The 13,301-nt window shown below is 37.2% G+C and overlaps 1 long non-coding RNA gene across 1 annotated transcript in view; it reads right to left on the bottom strand.

The window, feature by feature from the left end:
* LOC308185195 overlaps window positions 1–13,301 on the bottom strand; it is a 123,457-nt gene that overhangs the window by 9,434 nt on the left and 100,722 nt on the right. The window contains exons 6-8 of the long non-coding RNA XR_013943180.1: window positions 9,937–10,119; window positions 9,171–9,260; window positions 4,500–5,356 (exon numbers count right to left, since the gene is read on the bottom strand). This is a non-coding gene — a long non-coding RNA (uncharacterized lncRNA). The remainder of the gene's footprint in view (window positions 1–4,499; window positions 5,357–9,170; window positions 9,261–9,936; window positions 10,120–13,301) is intronic.

A 13,301-nucleotide genomic window follows, 5' to 3' on the forward strand; every position in this document is an offset into this window, starting at 1 on the left:
GAAAGAGAAAGAGAAAGAGAAAGAGAAAGAGAAAGAGAAAGAGAAAGAGAAAGAGAAAGAGAAAGAGAAGAAGAAAGAGAAAGAGAAGAGAAAGAGAAAGAGAAAGAGAAAGAGGAAAGAGAAAGAGAGAAAGAGAAAGAGAAGAAGAGAGAAAGGGGAGAAGGGAGAGAGAGGAAAATGAGCAAAAGCGGAAGAGAGAGAGAAGGAAGGAAGGAAGGAAGGAAGGAAGGAAGGAAGGAAGGAAAGGAAGGAAGGAAGGAAGGAAGGAAGGAAGGAAGGAAGGAAGGAAGGAAGGAAGGAAGGAAGGAAGGAAGGAAGGAAGGAAGGAAGGAAGGAAGGAAGGAAGGAAGGAAGAAGGAAGGAAGGAAAGAAAGAAGGAAAAGAAAGAAAGAAGGAAAGAAAGAAGGAAAGAAAGAAGGAAGGAAGGAAGGAAGAAGGAAGGAAGGAAGGAAGGAAGGAAGGAAGGAAGGAAGGAAGGAAGGAGGGAAGGAAAGAAGGAAAGAAAGAAAGAAAGAAAGAAAGAAAGAAAGAAGAAAGAAAGAAAGAAAGAAAGAAAGAAAGAAAGAAAGAAAGAAAGAAAGAAAGAAAGAAGAAAGAAAGAAAGAAAGAAAGAAAAGAAAGAAAGAAAAGGGAAGAAAGAGATGGATGTATCCATTATCTGTAGGCAGTCTGCAGCAGGGTCTGCAGGTCACGGAACACAGCAGTGCATGGCAGGGGCAGTAGAAGTATTTATACCTGACTACATTTTTTTTTAGTTTATTTTTCGCATCTTAACAGTCCTACTAGTGTGCATTGTGAATGATTGTATGAAAAAAATTAGCAAGCAGGTTCGGCAAAACACTGCTGAAAAAAAAAAAAAAGAATAGTTATGTGGTGTTTTTGCTTCTTTTTGACAAGCATATCTTAAAACACAAATGTTCGAGTGTAACTGAACTATATGTGATTCTCAAAGATGTTGACAAGTAATCTTAAAATCTGCAATAACAATAATAGCTAAGAACATTAATAAATTAAGATGGTTCTATAAATGACCCAGAATGGATAGTAATTCATCAAAAGTCCATTCCAGAAAGATGGAAATATTTTTTTTTTGTCTAAAACAGCTATTTTTCCAATGTAGTTTTATTTACTTGAATGAGGACCTGCACTGCAGAGCAATTTGCAATGTTAAATATGCTGAATGAAAAAACAAGGGTGTAACAAATTGGTTGTTGTGAAATCATACTAGTGTTTAAAAAAAAAAATTTCAGAATTACATTTCAGATCAAGGTGTGTTTGATATTCAAAAAAAATCAAAATCAAAATATTTTGGTCCATAAGCCAATAGAGGAAAATGAAAAAATAAAAGACACAGGACTCTAGTCTTTTCTAATGTGATCTACTGCAGCTTTAACTGAAGCAGCCTTTTCACAGATGCCAACAGCAAAGAGTATGGGTTATATCTTCTTAGATTATATACTTTTAGTAACAGTGACATTGTTCTTCCATCTCAAGAGAGTCTCAGGGACAAGGATTCTGAGAACTATATCCATGTAACTGAGAAATAAAGTATTTCATTTAATTATTTATGTTAACATAGAGATAAAGAAATTTGAACAGTAAAATCAGTAACTATCAGTTGACATTAAAAATAAATAAATAAATAAATTTAAATCTCCACAGAGTGCTGCTGTGCCAGATGATATTTGAAGAAAGACCAAACCCAAGCAGAGTTTTAGATCTGTTACACAGAGGCAATATTCTTTCTGTGAGACAAGTCTTATGAAAGCTCAAGATGAAACAGTTGTTCAGAAATCCTACATGAAATCATGAGCATATATTTAGTCTGTAAACTGAAATGCTAATTATTAGATAGTGGGCTGATATATTTCATGTTGAGATCTTCAGAGGGTTTGCAAGAAATAAAATTTCTTAACAAAGCACAGTGTAAAGGGGAAAAAAAAAAAAAAAAGCAGGAACAATTAGAATAAAAAAGGATCATTGCTCTCCACAAGATCTGGAGCAGCCACTTACCTACCTTTGCTGGGCAGGCACTACAGGAAATATAATTACATTTTTGTTGTCTACATTGCAGACTCACTGTAGTTGTTTTTAGTATCTAATTAAGCTTAGTTTAAAATGTTATTTCACATTTCTTTGGAAATATTATGGAAGTACTCAGACTCTGCAAAATATGAGATTGTGAAGTCAGCAAGTCATATTCATGATTTTTGGACTAGTTTCAAGACATGTAATTGGTAATTTCTGATGTCACACACACACAAATCACTTATATTTGCCCCATTGTGAGTAGATAGGGTTTTAAGAGTTTGAGTTATGCTATTTTCCTTTGAGAAGCTTCCTTCTCTTTTTCACAGTAATTATTGTCTGCATAAATTTCACAAGAGAGTTTGATATTAAACAGTTGGATAATATGTGAGTAAAAACCTGGGTCACAGCTAATACTTTTGAATAACACAAAAGCATTCTGCAGCACTTTTGAATGGAGTAGTGGCAGTAGCACAGGTACTGAGAGAAGATTCTTGAGTCTCTGAAGACTCCATTGACCCTCTAAGAAGTACTGACAGCTTGCCCATATGCTCAGCTTGACATATAGTTGGAAAACTGTCAGGAAGAGCCTTGCAAAGGAAAGTGTACCAAGGGGTGAAGAAAATTCTAACACAGGTAGACAAGACAAAAGCAGGGAGCAAAATTATTAATAATAATAATAATAATAATAATAATAATAATAATTAATAATAATAATAATAATAATAAAAGTTCTTCAAGACCAAATGGACTAATGACAAACCCTGACAAAAAGACTGGAGACAGCAAATCCAATAGTGATGAAGAAATTCAGCTGAGGTCAGATTATATTGTGCAACAAAGGTGAAAAAGGCCATGGCACACACTGAAATTGCAGTCAATTGTGGAAGGAATCAATTCCTTCAGTGCTGCACTTATTGATATTAGTTCATAAAAGGGATTTGTTCTATTCTCAGATAATCCATGCCCTTGTTTTAATAATATAAATACTGAACTGCAAATGTAGCTACTTTAAACTGGAGATAGAGCTTTTGGCCAAAGTAAGGCTCTTCCTGAGACTGTGGTATAAAGAATCAAGTGGTTTTCAGTGAAGCGGTTTTGTGTAAATAAAAGTGTAAGTAAGAACAGCACTTGACCCATTCAGTAAGGTTTGCTGGAGATTCCTAGGTATTTAAAAAAATTATTTTCTTTCCAGAACAGGAGTTTTTCTACAGCAGAAAAATCTGATTTCCACTTCTGTAAAATGAAGACTTATTGAAAATTTTAAAATATTAAAGATCAACAAACGCCCAACTTTTAGCTTTCAGATATGCTTTCAGATAACCTAGATTAAAATAAAAATATATTGTGTGATTTTTTTATTATTATTAAATTTATTATTACATGATTACAAAAGTACTATCCTGTAGAATTTGAAATCTAATGGAACGTAGGAAAAATAAAACAGGAAGTTGATAGAAAATTAATTAGAATTTGTGTTACCTTGAAGCTCTTTCCTATAAAGGTGGCATTTTTATTATATTGAACCTCAATCAGTACATTAAAAGTATAATTCTCCAAGATGTTATCTTTCAAATTAAATTATTTTCTTCTAATTCTTAGATGTGGGGGTGTAAGAAAAGTGAGCAGAAGTTCATTTTACACAAGTATGTTATAAGCTGAAGGACATCAGTCTTTCTGCGGGAATTCTAAAGGGTGTGCACCTTAAAATGACACCTAGTAAGTCTTTCAGTCTAAAGGTTTTCATAAAGATTTCTTTTCTCGTATTTGAGTCTAAAGCATTAGTTTATCCTGATGCTCTGTTTTGCTGTTAGTCTGTAACTGATGTAAAATAATATGATTTTGGAGTGGCAAGGATGGTTAATGTTGCTAATTATTCCCTTGCACTACAGAGATATAGCAATCACTGCAGCAGAATTTATCTCTAAGCACTTTATAAAACTGAGTTTAATAATTGATTTTTATAATCAAGTAAGAAAGAAACAAAGTTATCAAAAAAAAATGTTGCTATATTTAAGTGGTGCTAACAACAAGAAAGCAATCCTACAGATTTGTGTGCAGTGATTCTGATTCCTTGTTTCACCATACATTCTCTCTTTATCAGTGCTGGCCTGAATTTGTGTCACACTAACAATAATTGGGATTCACTTTCAGCTGATGGCTGTTTTCTCAGCCAGCACTACTAACTCCTAGTCTCTAGACTGGGATATTCTCCTTAACAGTGACTCTAATAATGGCATCTTTTGTTAAAAAGCATAATAGGAGTTAATGTTATGAAGAATATGCCAAGACTCTGCTATCCAGAGTCAAGAGTCCACCCCCCTGAGGATAAAGCTGGAGAATGTGGCATTTGTTTTACTTTTCTGGACAGGTTCTGTAGAGGAATAAATATCAGTGTCCCCTCAGTTATGCTTGCATCATTACCTTTGGGGAGGCAGCCTTCAAATAAGCAAAGAAAGAATCACACTCACCTGTTGAAACTTTCCATATTGCCACCTTTCTGCATGAAAGCAGCAGACTTAACAGTCACAAAGCAAATGTGGAACTGAATTCATAACAGGGAAATAGCTGAGAACTATCTTCCTAGAAAGGGCACAGAGCATGTGTCAGACTTAATGTTGGTCCAATGGCTAGGTGAAATCTTGCAATCAACATTAAAAGGGGAGAAATGAAAGGGAAAGAAGAGCTACTTACAATGCCTTGTTACTTGCATTGTTTCAATAAATTACACTGCTTCTTTGTATAGAGTAAATGTTATCACATTTATAGGTTGTAACTATGCACCCAGTGCTGATGTTCATAACAGGTCTCCTACAAGCTTAAGGCTGAATGATTTGTCATCTCATTAAGCCCTCTAAAGACAGTTATGCCTCAGGGGGCTCAGTCAATCAACTGCAGAAGAGAAGAGATGCATTTCAAATTTTCTTATTTATAGGACTTGAATAAGCAATGAAAGTGGGTGCAAAACACTTTTAAACTAAACGTGCAATCATCATCATAACTTGGAATCTGAACACATGACATACAAAGTTGAGCAAATTGCTTATGTTTCAGGAAACTCACCAGAGTTAATCGGCAATCAGAGACTGCTCAGCTGGGACGCAAAACAAGAAAGGGGGAAAAGGGCTGTAAAATGATGAGGGAAATGGTGGAGATGAACAACAGAAAGAGATCGTTCAATCAGCAATATTACTAGCAAAAGGTGCAATAATACAGTTGTCATCAATTGTCTTGTGTACATCAGCAGGGGAATGCCCACAGAAACCATGATTACAGCATAGTTATACTCTATCCCAACAGGCTCCCAAAGGATACCGCATATAAAGTGCTGTGTAGGAAAATGAAGAACAGGCAGGATGAGGCACACAGTGTTTTAAACTACCGTATACATGTGGCATTGGAACAACTGACAGGAAGCTGAAGAACATTGTTATGTGGTATAATTGTGGGATTGAGATTTCAGTTTCTTCTAGTGATAGGTATAATTATGTTTGCCTGAGCTTTCAGGCCACAGCACTGCACAGTCTTTCTGGCATTGAATGTCCAGCACCTACAAGACCATTTTAATCTGTATCTTTAAAACTTTGTGAGTGTAAGAACATGCTACATAGTACAAGATATAAAATGAGTCAGTACTCATTTTACCCCTGGTACTTGGTAAAAAAGTATCCTGAACAATATATTACAGAAAGCATAACCTGCTATGTAAAGGGCAGTGTTCAAATGCAGAGCCTTTCCTGGCCCTTACATGCCAGTGTTGCTGAGTGCTTCCACTCCTCTTGCAGAGATCAGTTTTCACTCTACATGAACATGGCTATATAAAAAATGGGGTAGTCAATGCATTTTACTCCTACATGTGGTTTGCAGTGTTCAGGTGTTGAAGTCTGGAACGAGTTGGGTCATATTCTCAGAAAATAGACATCAATATAGCTCTACAGAGGTCATGAAGCTACATTGTTTTCTGCCAGATAAAGTGTAGTACTTATCCAAAAATTTTAGCATATGAATTGTGATTTCTCAGTTGACAGCAATAACTTTTCTACTCATCTTGTCTTCAAGACCTTGCCCACCTTAAATTGCATATGTATGTGTATTTTCTATTTTAAATATTGACAGCTGTCATTTCTGATATTGATTTGCTATTCTCTTTATTCTGCCTTTGTAAACTACTCAATTGTGTGACATGTCTTAAGATCACACAGGACAGTCTGAGGATATTTTGCAGACAACACCAAGTCAGGCTTGAGTGTTGGTCTGCCTGAGGGTTGGAAGGCTCTGCAGAGGGATCTGGATGGGCTGGATCGACAGGCCAAGGTCAGCTGTATGAGGTTCAACAAGGCCAAGTGATGGGTCCTGCACTTGGGACAAATTAATCCCATGCAACTCTATGGGCTGGGGTAAGAGTGGCTGGAAAGCTGCTCAGTGGAAAGGACCCTGAGGGTATTGGTTGATGGCCGGCTGAATATAAACCAGCAGTGTGCTCAGGTGGCCAAGAAGGCCAACAGCATCCTGGCTTGGATCAGAAATACAGTGGTCAGCAGCACTAGGGAAGTTATTGTCCCTCTGTACTCGGCCCTGGAGAGGCTGCACCTCAAACACTGTTTTCAGTTTTGGGTGCCTCACTACAAGAAGGACATGGAGGTGCTGGAGCATGTCCAAAGAAGGGCAACAAAGCTGCTAAAGGGTCTAGAGAGCAAGTCTTATGAAGAGCAGCTGAGACAACTGGGTTTGTTTAGCCTACAGAATAGGAAGCTATGGGGAGATCTTATCACTCTTTACAACTACATCAAAGGAGGTTGTAGTGGGTTGGGGATGCATCTCTTCTCCCAAGCAACAAGTGATAGGACAAGAGGAAACAGCCTCAAGTTGCACCAGGGGAGGTTTAGGTTGGATATTAGGAAAAAATTCTTCATTGACATTGGAACAGGCTGCTCGGAGAAGTGGTTGAATCACCATCCCTGGAGGTCTTCAGAAGATGTGGTGCTTACGGACAGAGTTTAGTGGTAGACTTGGCAGTGCTAGGTTAACAGTTGGACTTGATGATCTTAGAAGTATTTTTCCAACCTAAGTAATTCTATGACTGTGTTCTATGATTCTACTTTAGTAGAGGTTCTCTTCATTTGTAAAAGTCAGACCCACATATGAGTAATAAAGTATGTAAACAACAAAACATAATTTTGTCCATAACTATTTAGCGGTTTTGGCTTCAGTATCGGGAACTGCATCTGAATTACTTCTGTGAACATTCTTATTCAGTAATATTCCTGCACATCCATTCAGTATGAAATCTTAAAGTCACATGAGGAAAAATGAGAAATATGACAAGAGACTTTACTGTTAGCACTGAAATTTTTCATGTAAAAGGAATTAAGATCATCTGTTCTTTTCTGCAGAAAATAAATAAATAAATATTTCCTCATTGCTAAATGTTAACTTCTGGTTAAGAAAATATGAATGCCAGACAGTCTGCATTGGCACAGGGACAGCTCTATGAGGAGCTATTCTAAAACAAGAACTAAGTAAAGTAGTTCATGCTAACAATATTATTTTTCTGCCTGAGGTACTGAGGTACCTGGAAAAATCTCACTGATTTCAACAAGAGTTGAACTTCATTGTATGCTTACAAACCATTGCCAACAAGTCTGGAAAAACATCAATAGAAACATTTGATGCTACTAGACAGGGAATAAAATCCTATTTTTTCAATAAAAGGGAAACAAACATCATTTCAACTAAAAAAAAAAAAATAATCAAAAAACTTTATAGGAAATATATTAAACAACTGCTATACATATAATAAGAATGTACCCCATTTACAGGTTATTTACAAATTGCTATAGATTTTTTAAAGTGTAGGTAAATAATATTAGAAATAGATGTAATAGAGTAACAGACATATAAGGTCTTACACTCTACTGTCTTATAACAGGCATACAGTTAGTGCTTTGAAAGAGTTATGTAAGTATTAAACAGCTGTGAAAGAAAAATCAGCTAGAAATCATAAGCACTGTGAAATTGACATATATTAAGTTGCCCTGCTCTTAGACTTGAATTTAGACAAAGTATCCCCAGCAAGTCAAGAGAGGTAATCCTTCTGCTCTGCTTGGCATTGATGAGGCCGCATCTGGAGTGCTGTGTCCAGTTCTGGGCATCCTGGTACAAGAGAGACATAGACATACTGGAAAAAGTCTAATGTAGGGCCACCAAGATGATCAAGGGAATGGAGCACCTCTCCTGTGAGGAGAGGCTATGAGAGTTGGGGCTGATCAGCGTGGAGAAGAGAAGGCTTGGGGGGATCTCATCAGTATGTAACCTGAAAGGGGGGGTGCAAAGAGGATGGAGGCAGGCTCTTTTCAGTGCTAGTGCTCAGTGCCAGGACAAGAGGCAACAGACACAAACTGGTACACAGGAGGTTCCATCTGAATATCAGGAAGCAATTCTTTGTTGTGCAGGTGACAGAACACTCAAACAGGTTGCCCAGAGATGTTGTGGTGCCTCCCTCCCTGGAGATTTTCAAAAGCTGCCTGGACATGGTCCTGGGCAACCATCTCTAGGTGTCCCTGGTTGAGCACAGGAGAGTTGGACCAGGACCTCCAGAGTCCCTTCCAACTTTAACTATTCTGTTATTCTGTAAATTAAGCTATTAAAAAGTCAGCATTTATTAAGAGTTTTAAGCATACATAGATTTACTTAGATTCATTTTCACAGTCATTTTTGTTTACATACCGATGTGAAGATATATGCTGCTGTATGTTAGTAAAGCTTCAGATACCAATAGATTGAAATAACTGACTTTGGGAAAGTAGCCTTTGCTCTACTGCAGGACAATTCATAGTTCCAAAAATATGAAAATGCCATTGAATAAATCTGAAAATACTCTTGACCAAATGCATTTAAGCAAAGAGGAATATGTGGTATATATGCTTCTCTCCAATGAAGCTTCAGAGAACATCTATCTGTTACTGATCTTAGCTATAGAGCATAAACATTCAGCTTAAACACAGCACATGGTCCTCCATTCCTTTGTCAACCACTATGATAATAATCATCTACATAAGCACTATTATTCTTTTATTTCTGATGAAAGGAAATTCTTCAGATAAAACAGTGAAGCAAGGGGAGAGGGGGTGGAAGACACTTACCCATAGACCATACCAAATCAAGCTTATAAGATAATTTCCAGATGGCTATGCTGTCCTCTAGGTTGCCTTCTGTCTGTCACTGTGTTCCAGCTTACAAAAAAAAAAAAAATACTCAGATCAGTTCTGATAAGAATTGACAGGACAGGCTGCCCAGGGAGATTGTTGAGTCTCCTTCTCTGGAGATATTCAAGGCCCGTCTGGATGCCTACCTGAGCAACCTGCTCTAGGGAACCTGCCTTGGCAGCGGGGTTGGACCCGATGATCTTTTGAGGTCCCTTCCAACCCCTACAATTCTGTGATTCTGTGATAGTATTGACAGCCCAGAGTTCCCTCTGAGATGGGAGAGTTAAAATCATTACCAACAACACTGTATGCTTATAAGCAAAGCTTAAGGTGTAAGAGAAAACAGCAGTGAGTTCAATACTGCTTTAAAAATTGAAGGAACATACAGATTGCAACATCTTCAGAATATTTTAATATACTATAAAATTGGACAATTACCAATGACATGAAGTCAAACAAAGGAAAATGCTGGGTGCTGCCCCTGGGACTGAGCAATGCTGGACATAAGCAGATGATAGGAGATAAGTGGCTGGGGAGCAGTTCAGTGGAAAGGGACATGGTTGACAGCAGGCTCCACGTGAGCCAGCAGTGTGCCCTGGCAGCCAAGGGGGCAAACTGCATTTTGGGGTGTATTAATCACAGCATAGCTAGACGGTCAGAAGAGGTGATTCTCCTGTTATACTTAGCATTGGTGAGGCCTCACCCTGAATATTGTGAGCAGCTCTGGTCTCCATAATATAATAAGGATTAAAGCATCCAGAGGAGGGCAACAGGGCTGGTAACAGGGCCAGAAAGCATGTCCTGTGAGGAGAGGCTGAGGACACTTGGGTTGTCCAGTTTGGAGAAGAGGAGGCTCAGCGGCAGCCTCATTGCTCGTTGCATCTTCCTAAGGAGGGGAAGCAGAGAGAGAGGTGCTGGTTTCTGATTGCTGGGAAATCATCACAGGATGTGTGGGAATGTCACAAAGCTGTGACAGGGGAGGTTCAGACTTGTTATTGTGAATTTTTTTTTTACCATGAGGGTGGTCAAACACTGGAACAGGCTTCCTAGAGAGGTGCTTGATGCCCCATACTTATTAGTGTTCAAGAGGCATTTGAACAATGCCCTCACCAATATGCTTTAACTTTTGGTTAGCCTTGAATTGGTCAGTCAGTTGGATTTGATGATTTGTGTAGGTTTCTTCCAAGCGAACTATTCTATCACTTGAAATATTTCAATACCAGATATTGTATGATAAACTGGATTTATTCTTCATATTGTTTAATGGTCTGACTATTAAGAAAGGAATCCCTGTTCCTTGTCAAGAAGTCTAAGGTAACTTCACAGTGTGAAAAAAAATAGTCTTCAATTTATTTTTCTCTACTCTAAGCACTGAACATCTTTCATTCATATTCAGTAAGGAAGTACTCCACAGGCATCCAAACCTCATACCCAGATTCCAGTTTGAGATTTGATTATCCACCTTAATCCCATTAGGCACTGATCTTTTAAACAGCAGGAAAATTGCTGACAAAACGCCACAAAGAACATTAAAATTCCACTCACAGGGGGAATTTAATATTACAATTAGTTGCAGTAGCAACATAAGCATTGTAATTGTTTACATTTATTTAGCTACTGAGTGAGAATTAAAAAATGTTGAAGGAAATATCAAGAGCAATTGTTCTATAAATTTTAAAAAAATAAAAAAAAAAGGAAGAGGAATACAAAACAATTTCAATTTCTAACCAACAGGACCAGGTTCCATTTCTTTCTAACAGGTTTCATTGAAACTTTAGCCTAGTTATTAGGAAATGTAACTTTTTCTTCTCTGTATAAACTAAATACATGCTTTTCTTTCAGACAGATTTATGAGAAATAATTCTTTAAAGAGTAGCATGGTATAAGGAAATCTGAAGTTTTCCATCATTTCCATCATTTGGGGAATCGTCCTGAAGGCAAATGCCTAAGTCCCACCCAGAAAACCAACTGTACTGGAGGGGATATCATCTCTGCTTCCTTTTACTGAATGCCTTTATCCCAGGACAGACTCATCCAACCCTACCTCTTTCCTGACGGATGTCTGCCTAATCCATTTGAAATCTCTAATGATAGGAATTCCTCAGTCTTCTGAAACATGCAATTTTGTTGCTTCTCCCTCATTACTACTTAAGGTAGTAGTATTACCTTGTCTTTCTAATGTCTAAGCTAGATGTCTTTTTTTTGCAGTTTAGGCCATGACCTCTTTTTTCTCCTCTTCATGGTTACAAACAGTACATTTCTCCCTTCTCTGTGTATATATGAAAGTCATCATGCTCAAATTTCATTAAACTAAGTAATCACAGTTCAATCAATCTTTTCTTAATGATCAGACTTCCTAAATCCTTCTAATTCTTATAGATCTGTTTCAACCTCTAGTGGAATGGTTCACAGTTCTCTTGAAGTGTAATGTCCATGGCTGGATGTCACACTGCTGTTAAGGCTTTATCAGTGCTACACACAAGCATAAGGATTTTCTCATGTTTTACCATCTATTCTCCTATTTATACGTCTATATATGGCATTTTTCTTTTCTCAGAATAACAAAATATTGTTGATTCATACTCAGCTTGTGATTCACAATAACCTCTGGGACTTTTTGAAATAATTTCTACCTAGTTTTCCCCACACTCTGTACATGCAATCAAATATCTCTGATCACTTGGAGATTTTAGTCCCTACTGAATAATATTCTAATCCTATCTTTTAGGATGATTTTGAGTTTTAATTCAATTCAGCATACTTGTAGTTTTCCTGTCTCAGAGAGAGACAGGAAACATCAAATGGGATCACCATCATCAAGGTTAATACATTAAAGTGAATGCTAACTTACCCTATAGAACTCTTCTACCCCCCCCCCCCAAAAAAAATGCTTTGATTTCAACTTACAACCACTGCCATTGACTCTTTTCATTTTGACTGAGATCAGCTTATAGTGATGCAGAATGAAACATAAGCTTCACTTAAATCAGAATATAAACTCTCTGTTGTTTATCTATGAGGTCTTCTAGTCTGCTCTAATAGGACGTCTCACCAATTTGACACAATTTGCTCTTGAACAACCAGCGATGGTCATTATTCCTTTCTGTGTTTTGTTCCAAATGCATGCAATGTTTCATTGATTTTTCACTCCAATATTATTATATGAAATGAAATTAGCACTAGCAGGTCTATAATTCTTCAACAGCTTATTTTCCTTTTAAAAATGCAGGCAACATATTTGCACTTTGATTTTTCAAATTGTTGATAGCACTCAAATCATTAGTCAGCTCTTGAAGGTTTTCAGATTCAGCTGATCTGAAATATAGAACTTTTCTGAATGTTTTAACCTGTTCATTCACGTCCAAAATTTTGATTGACTTCCGTAAATATAAAGCATGACAGATGCTTGATTTTAAGTGATAATCAGAGGCAGAAAACCATCAGACACACTAGAGTTTATGGTTTTATGCAGCAATAGCTTTTCCTTCCTGTTGAATAAAGATAGGGCAAAAACTTTTCATTTTCTCTTACCTCTAATAATCTTACAGATATTTTTTTCTGTAATTCTAAATGTCCTTTAGATTGTCTCTTTTTAGATGGTAGAAAACAGAGATTTCTTTGACAAACAACTGGGAGACATAAAGCATATATGAAGAGGAGTCATTGAGATGTAGAGCTGACTATTCTGTGAGGTGCAGAGTGAAAGGAGAAGGGGCAACAGATCTAAAATCTAACAAGGCAAATTCCAGCTGGACAAACAGACAATTCTTCCCCAAGAGGGTTGTTAAACACTGGAATGGGTTGCCCACATAGTCTGTGAAATCCCTGTTCTTGCAGGTTTTGAAACCTTGGCTGGAAAAGGCCCCAGGTGACCTGCTTTAAGTTTGAAATTATCCACAATCTGAGCATTTTAGACAGGAATATGGGGCTCTAAGAGGAACCTTCAGCCAATTAGTAACAAGTGAATTAACTTGCAGAAAATCTAAATGCTTTTAAAGGAGACACATAATATTAATACACTGGAAAACAAAATAAAAATGGATAGACTGAAATCCTTCTAACATGCTG

The sequence above is a fragment of the Anser brachyrhynchus genome (genome assembly GCF_964034855.1).
Source record: "Anser brachyrhynchus genome assembly, chromosome: Z".
NCBI lineage: Eukaryota > Metazoa > Chordata > Aves > Anseriformes > Anatidae > Anser > Anser brachyrhynchus.